This window comes from Neoarius graeffei, chromosome 26 (assembly GCF_027579695.1).
Source record: "Neoarius graeffei isolate fNeoGra1 chromosome 26, fNeoGra1.pri, whole genome shotgun sequence".
Classification (NCBI taxonomy): Eukaryota; Metazoa; Chordata; class Actinopteri; order Siluriformes; family Ariidae; genus Neoarius; species Neoarius graeffei.
The window spans coordinates 11219442-11245055 of NC_083594.1; the positions used below are offsets into that span (position 1 = coordinate 11219442).

Consider the following 25614-nt stretch of genomic DNA (forward strand, 5'->3'; position numbering starts at 1 on the left):
TAAATGGCCTTTAATTCTATTTTGAAAATAAATTTGGGTCCAGGGAGGAGGATTATTATTGTAGCGACCAGAAAAGGCAGTCGCTTTTAGTTGTTGCCAGTTCCACGGAGCCTTGCCAAAGTGCAAAGGCTCATGGGACTGTTAATGTTAAAGCTTGTGAAACATTAGGGGCTAAATAGCAATGAGCCACCTTGACCAAGACTCCTGCAGTAATTGACCACCTCTGTCCAGTATTTCTGATAGGCATGTATCTTGTAGTAAAATAAAACAACATCTAGAACCATGTTATGTCCAGAGCATAGGATGTCACATAAGTCAATCAGTCCCTATCCCAGTCCACCATCCCACCCTGCCTGAAGTCCTCTACCGTCTTCCATTGCCAAAAAAAGACCATTAGCAGCCTGAATGACCACTGTCCAGTGGCACTTACTCCCGTCATCATGAAGCGCTTTGAGCAACTGGTTCAGACTTGCATCATTGCAAGTCCCCCACCCATGTTAGACACCAGTATGCTTATAGAGCTAACGGGTCTACAGAGGACTCCATAGCTACAACTCTCCACACTGCCCTCATTCACCTTGAGCAGCAGGAGAGCTATGCTAGGCTGTTCTTTGTGGACTTTAGCTCAGCATTCAACACCGTTCTCCCTCACAGACTGGTGTCCAACCTCACAGACCTGGGACTATGTTAATCCATCTGCCTCTGGATAAAGGACTTCCTGTCTGATCGCTCACAGAGGGTGAGAGAAGGCCCCCACATCGCCTCAGCAATGGCTCCAAACTCTTCACCCTCTAGTCAAGTTTATTTTTATAGTGCTTTGAATAATAGACATTGTCGCAAAGCAGCTTTACAGAATTTGAATGACTTAAAACATGAGCTAATTTTATCCCTAATCTGTCCCCAATGAGCAAACCTGTGGCAACGGTGGCAAGGAAAAACTCCCTCAGACGACACGAGAGAGAAACCTCGAGAGGAACCAGACTCAAAAGGGAATCCATCCTCATTTGGGTGATAAGAGACAATGTGATAACATTTTTAACATGAAGTCAGTTTTGTTGATGTTCTAACTCTTCATTGATGGAAACTTGAGTGCAAAACTGTTAATGACAACTGCAGTCCTAAAGTTAGCAAGTCAGCTGTAGTCCTCAGCCATAAAAGCATTACTGTAAGTGTCCAGAGTATCTTCCAAGTGTGACTTTCAACTGTCCATATGGGGCCGTCCTCCACAGGAGCGACATGATGAGACTCCAGCCAGATGTAGGGCATCAGAATGGATCAGGCAGGTCTGAGGAGCAGAAGAGGCCAGGATTGCCATGTAACTCAGAGGGACGGAGGGGGGAGAGAAAGAGAGAAAACACAGGTTGTTGGGTATGCCCAATGTCACCTGATGAGTAGGAACAGCATACGTTTTGCCAGAGTCCCAAGCAGGGACACTGGCAAAACTATGACGGCATAACTAAAAGGGGAGAGCCAGAAGGTAACACAGGCATGAGGGCACCCCTTGACATAAAGCAGCAGCCACTACAGGATCAACAAACTTGAGCGAGCAAGCGAGTGGGGGACTGACAGCATCCATACATCCCAGTTTACCAAAACACTGTCTGAGGACTCTCCAGATCTACTCCTTTCCCTCATAAACACTTAACAAAAGGCTTGGCTAAACAGATGTGCGTTCAGCCTAGACTTAAACATGGACTGTTTCTGATTCCCAAACACTACTTGGAAGGCTATTCCATAACTGTGGGGCTTTGTAAGAAAAGACTCTGCCCCCTGATGTAGCCTTCACTATACAAGGTATCAGCAGATAGCCTGCACCTTTTGATCTAAGTAGGCGTGGTGGGTCAGAGAGGAGCAGAAGTTCACTCAGGTACTGTGGTGCGAGACCATTCAGTGCTTTAAAGGTCAATAGTAGTACTTTATAATCAATACGAAATTTGATTGGGAGCCAATGCAGTGTGGATAAGACAGGGGTGATGTGGTCATATTTTCTAGTTCTAATAAGGATTCTTGCGGCTGCATTTTGAACTAACTGGAGCTTGTTTATGCACTTATTGGAACATCCAGACAGTAAGGCATTACAATAATCCAACCTGGAGGTAACAAAAGCATGAACTAATTTTTCTGCGTCGTGTAGTGACATTGAATTTCTTCTCTTAGAAATATTTCTGAGATGAAAGAAAGCTATCCGGGTAATGTTATTGATGTGAGTGTCGAATGAAAGTCCAGGGTCAATAATCACCCCTAGGTCTTACTGCTGCACGTAAAGAAACAGAAAGGCCATCCAGAGTTACTGTGTAATCAGAAAACTTGCTTCTAGCTGCATGTGGTCCTAGTACAAGTACGTCAGTCTTGTCAGAGTGAAGCAGAAGGAAGTTAATAAGCATCCAGTGTCTAATGTCCTTTACACATTTCTCAATTCTATTAAGCTGGTGTCTCTCATCAGGTTTTGTAGAAACATACAACTGTGTCTCATCAGCATAACAGTGGAAACTAATGTTTATGAATAATATCAACCAGAGGTTTTTATTTTTATATAATATATAAAATGTTTTTTTTTTTTTTAGAAAAAAGATATATATAAAGAAAAATGCAGTGGACCCAAGACAGAACCTTGTGGAACACCAAACTTTACCTCAGTATGTCTAGAAATTATCACCATTTATATCAACATACTGGTAGCGATCAGTTAAATAAGAGCTGTGCCAGGAGCCGGCTGTTCCCTTAACTCCCACAACATTTTCTAGTCTATCCAGAAGAATGGAATTATCAATGGTATCAAATGCTGAACTAAGGTCAAGCAGTGAGACACAGCCCTGATCAGATGCCAACAGTAGGTTGTTTACTACTTTAACCAGAGCTGTCTCTTTGCTATGATGAGGTCTAAATCCTGACTGATACATTTAATGGATGTTATTCCTTTGTAAATATGAGCATAACTGCTGTGCCATGGCTTTTTCTAAGATTAAAAAAGTAGTAGTTCTACACTTAGAACTGCACCCTGCTCACTCCTGTAATGGCATCATATTTGCGGATCATACTACCATAGTGTGGCTCATCCCTGAGGGGAAGGAGTCTGCTTATCAGCACAAGGTGGAGCAGCTGTCTGGGTGGTGCTGAGACAACAAACCTGGTCCTCAACCACCAAAACCAAGGTGCTGATCATAGACTTCAGGAAGAAGAAAACAGACTTTCAGCCTATTCTCATCAGTGCGCAATGTGTGGAGAGGATCCTGGACTTCTGGTTCCTTGGGGTGCACGTAGAGGAGGAGCTGACCTGAAGCTCTAATGCCACACAAGTGATAAAGAACACACAGCAGAGACTTTACTTCCTGATGATCCTCAGGATGAATGACCTCCCTCAAAAACTGCTTGTGTCCTTCTACTGTTGCTCCATAGAGAGCATACTTAGATACTGCATCAGTTATTGCGTTTACATGCACATAGAGAGAATCGAATTTCTGCCGTTGCTCGACTGAAATCGAAGTTCAAAATGCCATGTATACACCTTAATTCGGCTGAAATTGAACCGAACTTGATTTCTCGGACTCGAGCTACACGACCTAGATTATGCGATTTCTGCCGAGCTACTTAGTGCATGTATACCCTATCGAGCTAGTAGTCGAGCTACTTACTGCCCCTTCCGGAAGTGACGAGTGACGAGACCACAAGCGGGAAACACAACAGCCTCGGTCGGCATGACAACAGTAGTAGTGAGCAGCAGAAGAGGTCAGGAGGAACAAACGAAGAAGAGAAAATGGCGATGTAGAGCTCTCTGAAGTGTGGGTGGAGCACAGAGGACGGCAGGACAAAGCTTCTGGTACTAATAGGCTTTTTATTGACAGACTTTTCAGTTTAACAGCCTACTTTTATTCTTGAGAGAAACACACACACGCGCGTGCTGTGTTCTAGTCCCGGGATGAGCTTTCCCCTCTGCTCTCCCTCTGCCTCCTTAAATAGGGCGCGGTTACTGGGAAGACACACAAACACAGGTTAATTACCGTCAGGTGTAATGATTCTGCCACTCACCTTCCCTGGCTCCGCCCTCCTGTCACAGACCGGCGCTTGACCACGCCCCCACTGCCACAGGCAAGCAGAAACGTGCACTTCTGGAGCAATGAGGAGACCGAGTTCATGCTCATTCAGCTTAAGGAGTTGAATATATTAAAATTCATGGACGGGAGAAAAACGCGCAATGGAGAACACGGAACTGATAACTTTGTTTACACTCTTGAATAGCTCTTCTTCATGACGACAACCGGAAGTGTACCAACACGATGGGGCGTGTAGCGCCACCTGTGGCTCGGGTGCACAATGCACCTCACACAATAGCCCGATTTCATTGTGTGCATGTACGATTGGATTTCTCTGGCACCCTGCTGGGACCTTCAGCTCGATTACCGACAGCAGCTCGATTTGGATGTGCATGTAAACGTAGTCAGTGTGTGGTTTGTCAGCTGCACAGGAGCAGAGAGAAAAGTGCTCCAGAGGGTTGTCACCACCACCCAGAAGATTATCAAATGTTGATCTATGGGTGCTGTGTGAGACGGCTGCCTCTCCAGTAGCTCTGTATTTTTTAGCTCTTTAAACCTCTCCCCCCCACCACCTTTTTTTTTTTTTTTTTACTTTTCTGCTCGTCTTATGAAGACAGTGTGTTTTACTTATATAACATGGATATTTTTAACTAACACGCAACCAGGAGCCAGTTTTCTCATTTATTCGAGAGAGGAGCTGCTGGCCCTTACAACAATGGGACGAGCCGGGATACGACACCCCATCCCGGCCGAGCTGAGGAGGAAACCCAGGGGCTGCAAGGCTGGAGCTAAGCTAAAGGCTAGGCTAGCGGACAACCAGCGGCGCTACAAACCATCCATTTCCTCCGTTATCAAGGGGAATGCGAACTCGCTGCCGAATAAAGTCGACGAGCTTTCCGCTCTGAACAACCGGCGGATTTGCTGGGAGAGCAGCTTATTTATCTTTACAGAGACATGGCTAACACACCTTGTACCGGATGCTAACGTGGACCTGCGGGGATTCACTGCTGTGAGAGCCGACAGAGACACTAACACGTGCGGGAAAAGCAAAGGTGGGGGACTCATCATTTATGTTAACAACCGCTGGTGTAACCTGGGACATATCTCTCCGTGCTTCCACGGAAGGCGGTCGCATTTTCTGCTCTCCCTCCTTTTTTTCCCTGCTTGTGCTTCTGTGTCTTGTCTCGTCTGCTGTACTTTTTGAAGAGACTCTCCCTGCATTACTTTCTAAACTTAAAAAAAAGCATGGAATTGATAAACTGGTCTCCTAACGAAATTGACACGGTTTTCTCGACGAGAAGCCTGGGTTCGGGGGAACCCGTCTGTCCTGCCGGAACGTTTGCGGCTGGTTACACGATGGACGCGTGGGAGCGGTGGCGGGTCGTGTGCCTGGCAATTCTTTTTGTGGAGGACATTGAAGATATCTACCTATTCGGAACCATGATTACAGGACTTTTGCTGATTGGATTAGGCATTGCCCTGGTATATCGAGGAAATCAGACAACGGTGACAGCTGTTCAAAGCCCCACAAAGCTGCCCGATATGATTGGAGTGGTGGGCAAAGCTGTTGGCACTCGGACTGTGGACATTCAGAACTTTAACCACAAAATGGTTGTCTCGGAGCAGCTTTCAGCTTTGCAAGGAATACATTTTTCGGAGATCAATTTGAATAGAATGGATGGAATGGACAGATATGGACGAGTGGTGTGGACGTGCAAAGACTGCATCTGGAAAGACCAAACAATTTATATCTTATTGACATTCGGCTCCCTGAGACAGCACCGGCCTCAGTTCAGGCCGTTGCTGAGGCAACATTTCCCCCTGAAGGTCACTTCTGGGAGACACTCTCACATTCCTTCTCTAACTTTCCGCGTCGCCATTTTTACCCCCAGTGTGACAAGCGGGTGCGTGACCAGCGCCTTCATGGCTGCGGGAGCGGACGGCTGCTTGCTTGCGCTGGATTACCTCCTCCCCTCCCCCCTCAAGTCCCGTGTTTAAAGTGTACTTGTGTTGTTGTGTGCTTATGTGCAAAGGTTTTTTTAAATGTTCCCACACTGTACTCCTGACAGGAGCATAGTGGGGTGGTGTTCTTTTTTTCCTTATCTCTCCTCATGCTGTGTTTCCTTTTTATCTTCAACCCTGTCTTCCTGTCCTGTCTACCCGATGTCAATTGTATGTTGTATATGTCCGGACAGGTTGACGGCTAATTTCGCTGGTACATGTGACTAGTGACAATAAAGGGCATCATCATCAGCATCTCCGTAAAGACAGTTTTATGTTGCCCGGACTTGGAGCTGCTAGCCATTAGCCTGCGGCCATGTTATCTGCCAAGGGAGTTCAGTCACGTGATCACCATCTGTGTTTACATCCCTCCGAGGGCAGATGCAGCCACTGCATGTGAGAGGATTCACTCTCTCACAGCAAGGCTGCAGACACAGCACCCTGAGGCATTTATGATCATTTCTAGGGACTTTAATCATGCTACTTTGGACTCTACTTCGGCTGCTTTTTACCAGGATGTGGATTGTCCACCAAGGATCAACAGGACAATTTACTTGCTGTATGCTAATGTGAGGGATGCATACAGAGCCACACCCCTCCCCCCACTGGGGGAGTCTGACCACAACCTGGTTCTTTTGCAGCTGAAGTACACCCCCCTGGTTCAAAGGCAGCCTGCAACAACTAGCTCCATCAGGAGGTGGTCCCCTGAAATGGAAGATGCCCTCAGGCATCAGAACTGTTATGACATCGTGGACTGGGATGTGCTGCTTAGCCCACACTGTGAGGACATAGAGGGGCTGTCACACTGTCTGACGGATTACTTTAACTTCTGTGCAGATGTGATCTCCCCCGCTAAGACTGTACAGTGTTACCCTAATAACAAGCCATGGGTAACACAGGAAGTCAAAGCTGTCCTCAACAGGAAGAAGGCCGCCTTCAGGAGCAGGGATAAGGAGGCGATGAAAGCAGCACAGCAGGAGGTAAGACGTTGCGTGAGGGAAGCTAAGGACAGCTGCAGGAGGAAGGAGGAGCAGAAGCTGAAGGAGAACAGCATGAGGAAGGTCTGGGAAGGTGTGAAAACCATCACAGGCCACAATACAAAGACCAGAGTCGTTGAGGGGATAGTGGAGAGGGCGAATGAGTTGAATGACTTTTTCAGTCGATTCAACCAGCCCACATCCCCCCACCCTCTCCCTCACTGCAGCCATCTCTCTTTCTTCCCTCAACATACCTCCCCCCAGTCATCACAGCAGTCAGCCGGACTAGTTACCTTCCAAAGTAACTAGCCAAACAGAAAATCAACTCGCCAAAATTTGTTCATGTATGAATTTTACTTCTGTCAAAAATAATGCAAAAGAGAGTAGTTACCATTGTTCATGACTAATGTGCATTTATTTCAATACCCGAGTATTTTGATACTGTTGTTAAATGCATAAATGAGAACAGCACAGAGCACCATAATATAATATCAACAAATAATAATATATTGGAAAACTTGGCAACTTGGTGCATGAGTATTGAAAACAAATATACTTACTATCATGACTATAGCACCCAAAATATGTCCAACATGCTTTATGTATTTAACCATTTGAGAGAGAAAGCATTAGGAGCTTCATATTGACAAGGAATCAACTTGAAAAAAATTAATGATTCCATAAAAATCGTATCGCAGCCAAGGCCTACCCTGCTCCCACGTTTGCTTATAAGTCCTTTGTCATTTCTCCTTCTCGTACGCTTTATCGGTGGCCTTTTTCTCCTCTTCAGACCGAGGTCGCTTTGTCCCCATCTCTGGCGGTTTCTGTACACCTTTCAGAAAATTCCACATCGCAACGTAGCTTTGGCAGATGTAGATGTAAACAACAGCAAAAACATACGTGTTTAAATGGGCGATAATGTGGCTACATCTATTGAATTTGATAACGTGACGTGACAGCGGGGGCGTGGCCAAGCGGCGGTCTGTGAATGGAGGGCGGAGTCAGGGAAGGTAAGTGGTGGAATCATTGCACCTGATGGGGATTAACCTGTTTGTGCATCTTCCCCAGTGACCATGCCCTTTAAAAGGAGAGGAGAGCAGAGAAAGGGAGCTCTCCCCAACCAGAACACGTGCGCGCGCGCACACGGCTGGGAAGTGATAAAAGGCTGAAAAGCTAGCAATAAATAGTTCATTGAGAACTTAGTTCTGGCCTGCCGTGCTTCTGTGCTCCACCCACCTGGTCCAATACTACACGTGATTTACCGCGATATTCAACGAGATGCGTTGTATGCATGCGCAGTCGTGAAAAAACCAACAGCCTGACTCGTACACGATATGATTCGGAATTTTTCGGTAGTTTCCGTTCTGCCGATAAACACATCGATTAACACAGACACGGCACACGCTTAATATGTGGTGGCTTTAGTTGACGGTGTGTCTGAATCTTCGCTTCATATATATTTTTTATTTTCAACTAGCCAGCGGGGCTGGCTAGTGACAGGAATGACCTGCCAAATGACTAATTAAGCCGCCTCAGGTGACCAGACCACCGCGAATTTCGAGCCCTGAAGGGGGTTTACTCATTTACGCTGAGTACTGTAACTTCTGCATAGTGACAGAACCAGCCATATGGTGGGGGGGGAATCCAGCTGAACCCCTGCTGCAATAGGCCCTCTTAAAACTGCAGGGCATATTTTACAAGTACCATGCAACTATCTGAGGAAATTATGATTAAAACATTGATAGAATTAGACTAAAATTAAAATTGAGTTCCATTGATGTAATCTTGACCAAAAAAAAAGACTAAAATGTAACTACTATTTTCAGGACACAAGACTAAAAGTAAACTTAAAATCATTTAAATTAAAGATGAACACTGCTACACTGAACTAAAACAATGTTGGCGCCCAAATAAATATTACTTGTATAGATTAAAAACATCTCATCTCATTATCTCTAGCCGCTTTATCCTTCTACAGGGTCGCAGACAAGCTGGAGCCTATCCCAGCTGACTACGGGCGAAAGGCGGGGTACACCCTGGACAAGTCGCCAGGTCATCACAGGGCTGACACATAGACACAGACAACCATTCACACTCACATTCACACCTACGGTCAATTTAGAGTCACCAGTTAACCTAACCTGCATGTCTTTGGACTGTGGGGGAAACCGGAGCACCCGGAGGAAACCCACACGGACATGGGGAGAACATGCAAACTCCACACAGAAAGGCCCTCGCCAGCCCCGGGGCTCGAACCCAGGACCTTCTTGCTGTGAGGCGACAGCGCTAACCACTATACCACCGTGCCGCCCCAGATTAAAAATATTTTATATGAAACCCATTTAGGGACAGAACTGAATTTTAAAGTTGTGTATTTTTGTAGCTGTCTGTTTAGAGACCAAAACACAAGGGACAGATATTTATCAGAGAGGTATGATTCACAGCACAGCTTTGCCATGTCAGAAGTAAAGCCTTTTATGAGAAACCTTTCCTTTGCCTAAATTCTGATAAAGCCTTGCCTGCATTTTCCTATAGTTACTAAATTCATCTCGGAGCTTGTCAGCTGTTTTGTGAATCTTAGGATACAGTCAAAAACCTTTAATTCAGCCTTCATGAGGCTTAATAATATTGGCATGAGCCATTGTTCTTGTTTCTGTAAACCCCATTTAAAGCCATATATTGATTTTGTGTAAAAAAAAAAGTAAATGTGGTATTTTTCTACAGGTATACAGGAGCATGCAGTGTGAAGAATACATCGATGCCAAAAGAGAGACGCATGTGAATTGGATGAGGTGAGCAGTACACCAGCTGTTGGGTCGTTTTAGTGATTTGATTTTACAGCTCCTCATTTGTTGGAAGAACTTTATCTTCATGTCATTGATATCTCCGCCATGCTTTCTCCGAGTCTGTAACTCTGATCTGATTTTTACCTTTTTCTGAAACGTTGCCTCACTCTTTTAGGTATGTGAATTGTGCCCGTAATGAAGAAGAACAGAATCTTGTGGCATTTGAGTATCAAGGGGGAATTCTGTATCGTTGCTGTCGATCCATTAACCCAGGACAGGAGCTCTTGGTGTGGTATGAAGAGGAGTATACCAAAGAACTCAGTCCTGCACCTACAGGAACAACCAGACAGCAAGGTGTTACTTTTGTCTAAGAGGTTATAGAGGTTATTTTCTGCATCATTTTGTGACGTGTTTCTGGGATGAAAGCTGTTGTACAATGCAGTCTGCAATAACTAGAACATTTCCCAGAGAACTCATTTTGGCCTGTTCCACTAACCAGGTAGGTCTTCTTGATCATATGACCATGACCAACCAGAGAGGGTGAAGTCTATCAGCTTCCTTTGAGACACGTGAAGTCCGCCCACTGCATATCTTGCTATTTCAAAACTGACTACAGTGGTGCTTGAAAGTTTGTGAACCCTTTAGAATTTTCTATATTTCTGCATAAATATGACCCAAAACATCATCAGATTTTCACACAAGTCCTAAAAGTAGTAAAAGAGAACCCAGTTAAACAAATGAGACAAAAATATTATACTTGGTCATTTATTTATTGAGGAAAATGATCCAATATTACATATCTGTGAGTGGCAAAAATATGTGAACCTTTGCTTTCAGTATCTGGTGTGACCCCCTTGTGCAGCAATAACTGCAACTAAACGTTTGCGGTAACTGTTGATCAGTCCTGCACACTGGCTTGGAGGAATTTTAGCCCATTCCTCCGTACAGAACAGCTTCAACTCTGGAATGTTGGTGGGTTTCCTCACATGAAGTGCTCGTTTCAGGTCCTTCCACAACATTGATTGGATTAAGGTCAGGACTTTGACTTGGCCATTCCAAAACATTAACTTTATTCTTCTTTACCCATTCTTTGGTAGAACGACTTGTGTGCTTAGGGTCGTTGTCTTGCTGCATGACCCACCTTCTCTTGAGATTCAGTTCATGGACCGATGTCCTGACATTTTCCTTTAGAATTCACTGGTATAATTCAGAATTCATTGTTCCATCAATGATGGCAAGCTGTCCTGGCCCAGATGCAGCAAAACAGGCCCAAACCATGATAGTACCACCACCGTGTTTCACAGATAGGATAATGTTCTTATGCTGGAATGCAGTGTTTTCCTTTCTCCAAACATAACATTTCTCATTTAAACCAAAAAGTTCTATTTTGGTCTCATCCATCCACAAAACATTTTTCCAATAGCTTTCTGGCTTGTCCACATGATCTTTAGCAAACTGCAGACGAGCAGCAATATTCTTTTTGGAGAGCAGTGGCTTTCTCCTTGCAGCCCTACCATGCACACCATTCTTCAGTGGACTCATGAACAGTAACATTAGCCGATGTGAGAGAGGCTTCAGTTGCTTAGAAGTTACTCTGGGGTCCTTTGTGACCTCACCGACTATTACACGCCTTGCTCTTGGAGTGATCTTTGTTGGTCGACCACTCCTGGGGAAGGTAACAACGGTCTTGAATTTCCTCTACTTGTACACAATCTGTCTGACTGTGGATTGGTGGAGTCCAAACTCTTTAGAGATGATTTTGTAACCTTTTCCAGCCTGATGAGCATCAACAATGCTTTTTCTGAGGTCCTCAGAAATCTCCTTTGTTCATGTCATGATACACTTCCACAAACGTGTGTTTTGAAGATCAGACTTTAATAGATCCCTGTTGTTGTTTTTTTAAATAAAACAGGGTGCCCACTCACACCTGATTGTCATCCCATTGATTGAAAACACCTGACTCTAATTTCACCTTCAAATTAACTGCTAATCGTAGAGGTTCACATACTTTTGCCACTCAGATATGTAATATTGGATCATTTTCCTCAATAAATAAATGAGCAAGTATAGTATTTTTGTCTCATTTGTTTAACTGGGTTCTCTTTATCTACTTTTAGGACTTGTGTGAAAATCTGATGATGTTTTAGGCAGGGCTTTGAACCGGTTCAAGGAACAAAAACCGGGAACTTTTTCTATTTCACATGGAACAGAAACGAAACCAGAAACTTGATTATTTTTTATGTTCCGGAACAGAAACGCTTATTAAAAATAATGGTAACCGGTTAATACCGGTTTTTATTTCGTTCCTCAAAGTTTCCGTAGCCTACAAATAAAGTCATTCTTCTCCTGCGCAAGTTTCTATGACCCGCTGGGGTTCACTTCCTGTGTGACGTTTGCTGACTAAATGGAGAGAGCGGGAAGGTGGACTACTATCACGTCTCCACATCTTAAATAAGAGGTAAATATTGCAGTCTATCGTTATTCAAAAACGTCAATTTCAAACACGATATCAATATATTTGTCCACGTTCATGAGAGGCTCGCGAACATTAAATGACGTTAACCTCTGTTAGCCTATCAATGCATAGGGCCTGACTAGACTTTGGTAACACACTAAACGAATTATCTTTCATTTTTGGCACTTTTTCTGTTTGTGTAGATGGGAGGACATACTGAGAATCCAAATCGCCAACATTTGAAATAATAATTGTTTTGAATTATTTCTTGTCTTATTTAATGAAGGTTGTAATAGAATTAGCCTACATTTGGCTTAAGCTGGATGAGACAGAGACATAATTTTATAGCCGTTTGTTAAACAGCTGACAGGGAACGTAATTAACCATTCCGGGAACGAAATTTTTTTGTTGTAACCGGTTCGGGAACGTCTATTTAATGGTGGAACCCAAAACCGGAAACGTTAAAATTGTGTTTCTGTTTGGAACGAACCAATAGGAAAAAAATTCTGGTTCAAAGCCCTGGTTTTAGGTCATATTCATGCAGAAATATAGAAAATTCTAAAGGGTTCACAAACTTTCAAGCACCACTGTATATAGTAAACCACAAGATATTGTTGTAGTTTTATTCATCATGCCCAGTTTAACCAGAAGTGGCGTAAAATGCATGCCCTGTGGATCCCGAGTGGCACAGCAGAAAGGTGTTGTCCTTGTCATCCTCGCCATCATTCAGATATTGCCACTTTCAATTCCTGATGATGCCACAATCATCTGTGGTTGGGAGCTCAAGAGAGCAAAATTGTCTGGGCTCTCTGGGAGGGAGAGATGGCATGCTCTCTCTTCTCTGCCCTGTCAGTTACACTGGCCAGTCATGGGTGTGAGAGAGCACATTTAATAGGAAGTAAGTGGATTGGGCTTTCGTCCGAGTGTGCTTTGCAGCCCCCTGACATTGTATGAGTAAAACGTGCTCAACTGGTGTTTCTTGTCTTGGAGGAAGCACATGATAGCCCTCCCTGGTTGGTAGCTGTTATGTGATCCAGGAGAGGAGTCTGATGGGTGGGAATTGGCCATGGCTAAATTAGGGAGAAAATTGGGGAGAAATTGGGGGGGGGAATGCCCTGTCACAGCAAACACATAATATAGGATAATGTCAGACCTCCCCATATTACAGAAACACTGGGGGGGGGCGGCGGCATTATAATACCTTTATTGCAATATAACCAGCTGGCTGGAAAGAAGTTAGTTGAACACACACATGCAGTGTGTCTGAACCAAGCGAAGTTGTTAATTGGATCATGCAGATGTCAGTCAAACCCATCAACCATTATACAAATCAATTGCAACACATTTGCTTTATTTCAGGAGCATATGTGATGATTATCAAGCAATTTAACAAGCAATAACAATTTTAGTATTTTTATGGAATTCAATAATTCCACAAGTCATACCATGGAGAACTTATCTTTTTAATTCTGTTAAATTTTAGCTCCTTAAAGTGCATATCACGGGTAAATTCAGGAGCAAGATCAATGTAATTTTTTTTTTTTTTTACCTTGCGCAATACCAGAAAAATTCAGTTGAAATCAAGCCATTTGAGGCGAATTGGTCCACCTCTGAAAAAACTTGGCATTTGGATTTCCCGCCAAACATTGATTTTCGTGATGTCGCATGCGGGACGTCTCCCTCTCAATCCTACGTCAGCGCTGGTTTGTTTATGAGAAAACGACCTGGTGGTTTTATGCAAATTTCTTCAACGTTATCGCATAATTATTAAAATGGTTAACAGATGTATCGTAGGAGGGTGTAGCAACACCAGCCATGATGGGATTAGTACTCATCGTTTTCCAAAAGACCGGACAATGAGAGAGAAATGGGAGCGCTTGGTCTACACAGGCTGTGCACTGAAACCATGCAAAGCTTGCACAGCCTGCTGGCGCTTCCGCAGGTGACGTCACGAATCTGGCTCCAGACTCCCTTGGGATTTTTCCAGACGCATTTTATTTTATTTTTTTTCTGCTGTCGACAGATGGCCTTGTGCAAAATTACCCTTCTGGATGAGTGTGTAAAGGGACATACTTTCATATATATATATATATATATATATATATATATATATATATATATATATATATATATATATAAAAAGAAATTGGTCCAGGATATGCACTTTAAACTCTTGCAGCTGAAGAACTTCAACATGTTAAGGAACAAATAGGGTCCGATTGAATTGATGAACAATTAAACACATGGAGATTTGACTGCTTTATTACTACAAATCACACCATGGCATTCTTCAAATACTGCAGGAAGGAAATTCCTATACTACTGCAGAACTACTTGAATGCCATCTGAACCGATGCAGTGTCCCTTTTTTTTTTTTTTAATACACCTACATTAATTTAAATGACTATTATGTCTTAATTTATGGATGTTGGCTTGCTTTCATCAATTACTTGAATATGAATCAACTGGTTTTCACAAAATCCCACAAAACTTAATTTCATGAAATTTGTGTGAAATTGAAATTAAAGGTCTCATTGCATCGTTTTTTCATTAATTTTTCGGTGGTCGCTAGTATGAATGAATGCCCTGTGAGCCGGTTTTGGTGAAAAAAATGCTGTGGTTCTCCTGTTTCAGGCTGTTCTAGTTTGCTGGAAGAGTGGGTGGCGGGAGAACGACAGGATTTCAACTCTTACTCATTAATATTCATGACATGTAAACGTGTTACCTCTGATTGGCTAACAGCACTGTGACACTACCTCCAGTGGGTCAGAACAAGCGGATGTGGGTGTCTTTGTAAAAACTGTTTTGATTGGCTATTATGGTCTCGACATCGATGTTTTGACCAATAACAAGGTAGAGAACACAAATTTTACATCACATTCAACGAGATTTAAACGAGACTAAAGATGGCAACTTACAAATAATGTGTAAACATCGTTGGAGTTAATGAAGTTTGGACAGCATGAAGGAACAAACCCCAACCCCCCAAAATTAATAAAAATTCTCAACAGATTTGGCATAATATAAAAAGGTCGTTTTTTACTCAGAAAAAGTGGAAAACTCTCACCCCTGCCTAGCTTGTGACCATGTCATGCATGCTAACGTGGAGAATATGAACATGCTATTTTGTAACAAAAACCTTCAAACAAAAACTTAATGTTTTACTGACATCTTGTGAGTTGGTGGTCGATCGTCTTGACGGCACAGATCCAGGGATTAAATGCAACCTCGAAGCAAAACCACTACTGAAGGCACCAAAGTTTGAAAAGTCACTGTGGTTGAAATTATCAGAACACAGTACTAACGTTGCATTATACTTCGCTGGTGGTGTTCCAAAGATAAATTCCAACCATTTATTCTTCACCTCTTCTATCTTGGGCAAGAAATGCAACGTTGATGTGTTACTGCCACAAATAACACAGGCACGAACTTGTTCAGCCATGTTTTCAACTTGCTGTTAGGTCCTCTTCGTTAGCTACTGACGAGATGGGCTCTGCTATCTCTCCTTGCGCTTAAATACAAACTTACTTCCCGTGGGCGGTCGCAAGCCAAGGTGGGCGAGGCCATGACTATGAATTTTCGAACTTGCGCAAGTTCGTAGGGATTTTTCAGATTCGCTCGTTTTCCCAACTATTTTCTTTCATAAGCTAATACAGGGAATGGGAGTAGAATTACATTTTCGCATGCATATGCAACTCAGAGTGAACTATGGTATTTCAAAAAGAGCCAGTATTAAACGTTTTTGGTGGAATGGCACCTTTAATAAGTGTTTTAAACTTGACAACCTAATCCATATATAAAATCCAGATAGAAAATATATAGATTTGCTTGTGTCAATGCTACTAGAAACTATTTGCAAATAAATCTATTCATATCCAGTTTGATAAATAAGGCCCATTTTTGGATCTTTCAGAACCTTGAATGTGAGGGCTGAGTTTCCTTCTCAATCCTGGATGAGATGTAAATAAGGCTAGGCTTTCCATTACCTAGACTTGACATGATGTCCAACAGGAACCAACAACTCCCCTTTGGTCTCTCAGACCCACAGGGCTATGGCCAATGCTGTGCATAGCTGCTGTTCCAGGACCTTATTGAATCTCCCAGTATTCCAAGCTAGAGGCTGCTGTATCTTAGTCCGCAACCTTTTGTTTTTGTCTCATTCTTAATTCATGTAGAATCTTGATTAAGTTTCAGTCAAAACACTCCTTACATTGGGTTAGTGGTGTTATATTTTATAATCTTGTTGCATTTCATGTTCAATTTATTTTTGTCCTTTCATTTCTCCAGAAGTAAAGAACACTCTGCTGCAAGTCTTTTCCTGCTCCACATGCCCTTGTTCCGATGCATCTCAAATTTACCTCCACAAACACATCCAGAGATGTCACGATGAAGAGGATGCGAGACTGCGAGAATCAGGAGAGATTAAATATGAGCTTCAGATCCCCTCCAAATGCTCCAGTCGTCAGCCGACATCAACTGATATTATCCATTCTGATACTTCCCATAATGATATACAGAAGGAAATTCACCACTGCTCAGATTGTGAAAAGAGTTTTAGTTATCAGAATGCACTCAAAACACAACAGCGCATTCACACAGGAGAGAAGCTGTATCACTGCTCACAGTGTGGAAAGAGTTTTACTCGTCAGAGTGCTCTCCGACGACACCAGCGCATTCACACAGGAGAGAAGCCACATCACTGCTCACAGTGTGGGAAGAGTTTTAGTCATCAGAGTGCTCTCCAAACACACCAGCGCATTCACACAGGAGAGAAGCCGTATCACTGCTCACAGTGTGGGAAGAGTTTTACTCATCAGAGTGCTCTCCGACGACACCAGCGCATTCACACAGGAGAGAAGCCGTATCACTGCTCACAGTGTGGGAAGAGTTTTACTCAGCAGAGTGCTCTCCAACAACACCAGCGCATTCACACAGGAGAGAAGCCGTATCACTGCTCACAGTGTGGGAAGAGTTTTACTGAACAGAGTGCTCTCCAAAAACACCAGCGCATTCACACAGGAGAGAAGCCGTATCACTGCTCACAGTGTGGGAAGAGTTTTACTCAGCAGTGTCATCTCCAAAAACACCAGCGCATTCACACAGGAGAGAAGCCGTATCACTGCTCACAGTGTGGGAAGAGCTTTACTCAGCAGTGTCATCTCCAACAACACCAGCGCATTCACACAGGAGAGAAGCCGTTTCATTGCTCACAGTGTGGAAAGAGTTTTGCTCAGCAGAGTAATCTCCAAACACACCAGCGCATTCACACAGGAGAGAAGCCGCATCACTGCTCACAGTGTGGGAAGAGTTTTACTCGTCAGTCTTCTCCAACGACACCAGCGCATTCACGTAGGACAGAAGCCGTATAACTGATCATGGTGTGGAAAGATGTTTGCTTATTTAGTTACATTTAAGACCTTCAGGTGCACTAACTAGGAGACATTGCATAATTTAAAGTTGTCAAATTAAATATGGTTATTACAGTTTTGACTGAAAATGACCTGTACTTTGAACTTTATTCATGTTACACTGGTCAGTAATTTTTCAGGAGTTGTCTGCTTCAGCGATGAAATTGGCTATTATGAAATTTGGTGTGTTGAATTAGAAGTGACAGTTAATCAGCTGATTGGCTGTGGCTTCCAAGATATTTAAGATTTTAGATTTTATACTTATGTACATTGTGTAGATCGTAATGTTTTAAGTATAAATTGTAAAACTAGGTCTTGTGTGTTTATGGTTGGTTTACATGATATTTCACCTGTTCTCTTTATGTAACCCTAGAAAATCAGCTAAAAGTTTATATAAATAAAATGTATTATGAACCAAATTGCAAAAACAATTATAAGTACTGAATAGGTTTAGTCCTTGTTCTGTGTGTATGCAATGGGTTTTTAATTTTTTTATTTTTTTGGCAGCTTGTCTCTTGTATTCATGAAACGGAGCATCTCTTATCAAGCAAAGACTTGATCTCGAGTGCATAGCACTGTATGAATTTTTTTTGAGCTGATATGACCGTTTGTTCAGCAGAGTGATGTCAGTTGACTTATGATTGCATCATTCATTGTTTTGCCAAAAAAAGTAAGTACTATCCAAACCCACTCATAGATTTATTCATCGAGCCAATCTTGAAAACGAGCCAATGAACAATTTTCAGTTTCATTTTTGTTCTCCGCAATCTTGAATTAGTAAAGCTTGACTATATTTCAGAAGCATTTTGGCTGTAGACCAGTGTTCTATGACTTTTAAAATATGTAACCTTATAGTGATGTTTAAAATGAGACTATTAATGTTTTCTTTTGCTCTTAAGTAGTCATTAATTACCACCATACAATAATATCTGTAACACTATTATCAGTGTAGTACTGCAGCATGAGACTAATTGTTCATGGAATTATAACTGATCAGGATTTTAATGTTTAATGGAAATGTCGATCAAACCAAATGAGTACGGAGCACTTAAATGAAGCTCGTCCAACTACATGCATCCACCTCGTCTCACTGGTTGAGGAGAAGGCATCAAAGTTGTTTATAATAATCTAGGAATTGTACAAAAATTCAGTATGCTTGAAGTTCTTTATCCTAATGTATGTAGCTAAGGAAAAAAAATCTATGCAGTTGATTCAACTAATTATTTACAGACCCGTGGTTTATATTCTGAAGTTCTTTCTGAATTTGCGGAATTTCTCAAACCTGGTTGTATCTTTTAGACAACAAATTAATTGTTAGAAATATTATTTGTTTTGATCACCTGGAAGACTCTGAGAACAGCATCCGTGTCCATTCTAGATTCAGTAGGCGTGAATCAGAATGTCATAGGACCTAACCCTATTTTTGTTCAGGTTTTTGTATGATTCCTAGTGGTCACACTCTCGATCTAGCACTTGCATTTGTATTAAATATAGAAAATATAGTCATACTTCCACAGTCTGATGCTCCCTCAGACCATTACCTCATCTTTTTTGAAATGTCTTAACAATAATATATGCACCTTGCACACTATCACATCAAAAGTACATTCACAGCAACTACTGCATAAAGTTTTATCAGTAGTTTCCCAGTTATCACTTATGATTGGATCCCCGTTAGACCTCACAGAACTTGATCAGACAACTGAATGCTTCGAGTCAACATTCTGCTTTACTTTAGATAATGTAGCTCCACTTAAAAGAAAATAATTCAGGAGAAAAAAAACCTAGCACCTTGGTATAACAATCACACATGCACCTTAAAACATACAAAATACATGTAAAACTAGAAATTGGTGTCAAACAAAATTGATAGTATTCCAATTATCATGGAATGAGAGCCACTGGAACTCCAGAGACAAGCTTCTAATGCTGTTTGTTCAATGTTTCTCTCCACCATAATAGAAGATAACAAAAATAATCTTAAATTTTTATGGAATACTTTAGCAAAATTAACTAGGAATAAGACCACCACAGAAACATGCAAACCTTCATTATGTAGTAGCGATGGCTTCATGAAGTTTTTTCAATGGCAAAATTGAAAATATCAGGCAAAAATATCAAACTATTAATTTGAAACTAGACAATTTGATAAGTATCCAACATTATGACTATGAGCAATTATTTGTGTTTTACACTCCTTAAAGATACCGAACTACTTTGACTTATTCAATCAAAATCTTCAACTTGTGTACTTGCCTATATGATTTTTTTTCATCCCTTACCTATATGATTCTTTAAACAGATAACACCAGAAGCAATCAAACCTCTTTTTGAAAAACAATTAGTTCTTCTTTTAGCAATGGCTATGTACCTAAATCCTTTTACCTAGCAGTTGTCAGACTCTTGATTAAAGAACCTAACCTCAACCCTTTCAGCTGTCCCATTATAGGCCAATATCAAACCTCCCTTTTATCTCCAAAATCCTAGAAAAAACTGTGGCATAACAGTTATGCTCATATCTACATGGGAATAACATCCATAAAAGGTATCAATCAGGATTTAGATATCATCATAGCAGAGCCACAGCACTGGTTAAAGTCGTAAATGACCAAATACTGGCTCCTGATCAGGGGTGTGTCAACTTGCTTGTGCTGGTTAACCTTAGTGCAGCTTTTGACACCACTGATCATTCCATTCTGCTGGATAGACAAGAAAATGTCATTGGAGGTAAAGGAATGGTCCTCTGCTGGCTCAGGTCTTCTTTAACTGATCATTGTCAGTTTGTATATGTAAATGGCGACTTTCGTATGCACGCTAAAGTAAAGTTTGGTGTTCCAGAAGGTTCTATATTTGGCCCACTCCCCAAAATAGGCTACCTCTAGGTAATATTATTGATAAGCATAGTATTACTTTCCACTGTTATGCTGGGGGGGACAGCTGTATCTTTCAGCAAAACCAGATGAGAAACACCAGCTTAATAAAACTGAGGAATGTGTAAAGGACATTAGAAGCTGGATGCTTATTAACTTCCTTCTACTTAATTCTGACAAGACATTGCTAGTACTAGTATGTGTACTAGGACCATATGTTGCTAGAAGTAAGTTCTCTCATTAAATAGTAATTTTAGATGACTCCTCTGTTTCTTCATGGGCAGCAGTAAAAGACTGGTGTGATGATTGGCTCCAGTCTTTACATGAGCTTCAAATGGGATATTACTTGGATAGCCTTCTTTCAGCTCAGAAATATTGCAAACATAAATACTGTAACTACATGATGCAGAAAGACTAGTTCATGCTTTTATTACCTCTAGGTTGGATTATTGTAATGCCTTACTGTCTGGATGTTCCAGGAGGAGCATAAGCATGCTCCATTTAGTTCAAAATGCAGCAGCAAGAGTCCTTACAAGAACTAGATGTAACCACATCACTCCTGTCTAATCCACACTGCACTGGCTCCCAATCAATTTTGTATTGATTATAAAATACTACCACTTTAAATCACTGAATGGTCTCGAGCCACAGTACCTGAGTGAATACCTGCCATGCCTACTAAGATCAATAGATATAGGCTATTTTTGGCACCTCAAATAGTAAAGGCTACATCAGGGGCAGAGCTTTCACTTACAAAGCCCCACATTTATGGATCAGCCTTCCAAGTCGTGTTCATGACTCAGACATGGTCTCAGTGTTTAAGACTAGGGTTAAGGGGTTAAGGTTCGGTTTCATGGAGGCCATGTTATGCACTGTCCTTCCTAGGACCTTTCCTTGACATTCCACCAATGCCAGGCAGTCATCCCCATGTTGCATTTGGGTTTTCTTGGGGAAGAGTTTAAAATTAGCAGTGGGGGTAAGACTTATTTTAAGATTGTGGTTAGGGAAAGAGTGAAGGTTAGGTGCTGAGGTGCTGGTAAGGTTTTAATGGTGAGGGTTAATTTCGGGGTTAGGTATAGAGTTAATGTAGGGTAGGGTTAGTGGAATAACTATGTTCAGGCCTATTGGAGTTTGGGGGTGGAAAGAGAGGACCTGGTGAGGTGAAGGCCTGGCATGAAACCCATGACCTTCTGGTGGATGGGCTACCATTTAGCCTGTTGAGCTAAAGATCCTCTCTTGAGATACATTCTTACTAAGTGATAAAAGAGAGAGGTTAGGGTTATGGTTGGGAGGTAATGCAAATTCTGTTTCATAATAATAATAACTTCAACTTATATAGTGTCTTTCACAAACCCAAGAACGCTTTACACAGGAGTTACACACACCAACAAACAAAAACACACTAGTAGTGTGAGGTAAAGAGGAAAGTTTTCAGGTTAGCTTTGAAGGAAGAGAGAGTGGAACAGTCATGAAGCGATTGTGGTAAGGAATTCCAAAGTTTAGGAGCAGCAACACTGAATAATGAGTGGGGCGCTGTGTGAGACGGCTGCCTCTCCAGTAGCTCTGTATTTTTTAGCTCTAAACCTCTTTTTTCCACTTTTTTTTTTACTTTTCTCAGAGCCTAATCTAGGGCACATAATACGCGTTTTTTATCTGTCTGACTCACATCCACTTTTTGGGCACGAGAGTGATATCACGTATCTATTCATTCTGTCGCGCATTTATAAGTAGAGTGTGTGTAGTTGCGTTTTACTGAATCTTGTGCGTATCAATTTGTCAGCACCAGCTAGCAAGCACTGCGGTAAATATAGCGTTGTTTACACACCAATCGGAAAATATCGGAAAGGACCGAAGTATTCCGAATGGTTTATTTAGCAGGTAAAACAGTTTTGTGAACTATTATATCATTGGTCACTGAACTGGAAGACAGTGTATCTCAACCAATCGTGTGAAGTGTTTTCAAAATACCCAAAAGCACATGGCATATCGTTCTGTCTCATCCGAACATAACAATGTCAAAACGCGTGGTCACGTTGAAAGACCTTTGTACAAAAAAAGGAAACAAAACGAAGCCAGAAGTGACGGATACTGATCCAGCCGACATTACACAACCCGATACAAGTACTACCGATGAACCAACCAAGAAGAAAACGAAATATGAAACAGAAGTCGACGATGTTACCACCGAAGTGACAGTCCAGGCAGATACGAGTTCAGCTGTCGTTATCGTCGATGAGCCTGAGGCAACGGGGACGAAATCGAAACGCGATGAAACTAAAGACAATGCAATGAAGAAAAAAATGAAGTATGAACACACATTTCAAAAGAAATGGCTAACCACATGGCCATGGCTTGAATTTGAAACGAGTGATGGGGCGATGAAATGCACGCTATGCTTGAAGCACCATAAAGACAACGTTTTCACACAGGGGTGTACAAATTACAGAACAACAACATTAGAACGACACGTCCAGTCGGTAGACCATGTGAATTCTGTTCGGGCCGAGTCTCTCAGCAAAGATTACCAAAAGGTATGTGCCTTTACTAATATGTTTTGTGTATATTTATATTCAAAAATTACAATTTAAATAATAAATGACACATAAGTGACATATTTGGGATACTGAATAGATCAACATAACTATTTGTTCTATTAATTATGCTCTTGCATAACTTTTAGGACAAACAGTTTGTGTTGTGCTGTTCTTTTATTGAGGGAAGGCGGGTTAAAAATTTCTGGGCTTGGCCCTAGGGGAAGTTCTGGCCAATTTTTTTTTTTAGGTCAGGACTTAGAATATTTTTATGATTTTTTTTATTCCTTTGATTTCTATATATTATTCAATTTTATTGTAATGTGAATGCTACATTATTATTTGTGATACTGAATAGATCTACTTGTTCTATTAGTTATGCTTTTGCATACATTTTTGAATAAATAGTTTGTAGTATATAATAAATAGTTTGTAGTGTAGTTATATGTGTGCTGGGCATGCCACCATAGGGCGGAAGAGGTCTTTCTGCAGTCCCAATGGCCAACATGCCTAAGGTCAGTCCCTGCCTTGGTCGGCCCACTGACCTTTGCCTTTCTGACCGCTCCTGGACATACGATGTTGTGATATGTGTCTCCCTGAGGCCACTCTGCATCAACTGCCCATGGAGGACATGAGCACGGAAGAGGGCAGCCTGCTCACCCTCAGCCTGAGGCCAGCACCCTTTGGCTGAGAATCTTGATACCCGCTACAGACCCATCACAGTATAATTCGATTCAGCGTCATACACATGGGCGGCCACACCGCACATATTACGGACCAAGGGCAAAGCTGCAAGGACCCCCTGGCTCTGACTTACCCATGCGTGCCCGCAACACGATAAAATCAATCAAGCTTGCCTCCTGGAACGTCAGAACCCTATCTGACAGAACCACCTCCAGACGCCAAGCCCCTGAAAGAAGAACCGTGTTAGTCACAGACGAACTGAAGAGATTCAACATCGACATCTGTGGACTCAGTGAGTGTCACATCCCTGAGGAGGGGGAGTTTATTGAGGGCAACTTTACTTTTCTCCACTCAGGCAGACCAAGTGTCCAGCCTAGACAGGAAGGAGTCGGGATTGCAATCAAGACCTCCCTGCGCCCGCTGGTAACCAAGTGGAAGGGTATCAACTCCCGCATCATGTTGATGAGGATCAAGCTCAATAAGTCCTGCCAAGCAACTGTAATAAGTGCCTACGCACCTACATTTAAAAGACCCCTCGAAGAAAAAATGACCAACTGTCTGAAGCCCTTTCATCAGTGCCCAGTTATGACCGACTCTTTGTACTTGGTGACTTCAATGCTAGAGTTGGCAAGGACACCACAACGTGGCCAGACGTCATCGGAAACCACGGATTAGGAGACTCAAATGAACAAGGAATCATGCTTCTCGAGCTTTGCGCGCGTTATGGACTCACAATCTCCAACACCCTTTTTGAACATTGGGACATTCACAAAGGCACTTGGATGCATCCACGATCGCAACACTGGCACATGATCGATTTCATCATCGTACGCAACCACTACAAAAGCGACTTGATCGATGCCCAGGTAAAACGCTCAGCTGATTGTTGGACGGATCACAGAATGGTGTGTGCACGCTTGAAGCTACGTTTCCATATCTCCACTCAAAGATGTTGGTATCCCGGTGCTAAGCGCCTAAACACAACCAGGCTCAAAGATCTGGAGGTCATGAAAATACTTGAGGGATCAATCATGCAAAGGCTTGGAGACATCAACTCATCATCCCTAGAAGATCATTGGGAATCCTTGAGAGATGTTTTGTACTCCACATCCAAGGACATTCTCGGGCTACAGAAGAGATGTCATCGCAACTGGTTTGACGAAAACGACCTAAATATTCAGGACCTCTTGAAGAGGAAGCATGACAGTTTCCAAGCGGTCTTGCAGAATGAAACCCCCGAGAACCACCAGAGATACAGGAAGGCACGTAGCGAGTGCCAGAGAGCTTTGCGCAAACTCCAGAACCAATGGTGGCTTGACAGAGCTAGCGAGATAGAAGAACACGCGGAGAAATATGACTCACAGAGTTTCTTTAAGGCAGTGAAGATGGTTCAGCAGAGGCATTCATCTGGCCTTGGTCCCATCAACGATGTTAACGGTATTCGCCTTACCGAGAAAGACGACATACTAGCTCGCTGGAAAGAACATTTTGCCACTTTGCTCAACCAACCGAGCAGCGCTGATCCATCAGTTCTCAGTGACATTCCCCAAGAGCCAATCCTATATGAGTTTGCTGAACCACCGCTCCTTGATGAAGTGCAGAAGGCACTAAAACACTTAAAGAACGACAAATCACCTGGCCCGGATTGTATCCCTGCGGAAGTTCTTAAAGCCGGTGGCATCGCTCTCACCAACAAGCTCCACAAGCTTCTGCTCACAATCTGGCAGGAAGAGAGAGTGCTCCAAGACTTCAAAGATGGCAACATCGTGACACTCTTCAAGAAGAACTGCAGGTTTACATGTGGAAACCATCGTGGCATCTCCTTGTTATCTATCGTCGGAAAATTGTTTGCACGAGTGATCCTGAATCGT

General features: G+C 42.4%; 1 pseudogene; it reads left to right on the forward strand.

The window, feature by feature from the left end:
• Positions 1 to 9753: 9753 nt before the first annotated feature.
• LOC132874670 (zinc finger protein 501-like) lies at positions 9754 to 18031 on the forward strand (annotated as a pseudogene).
• Positions 18032 to 25614: the final 7583 nt, after the last annotated feature.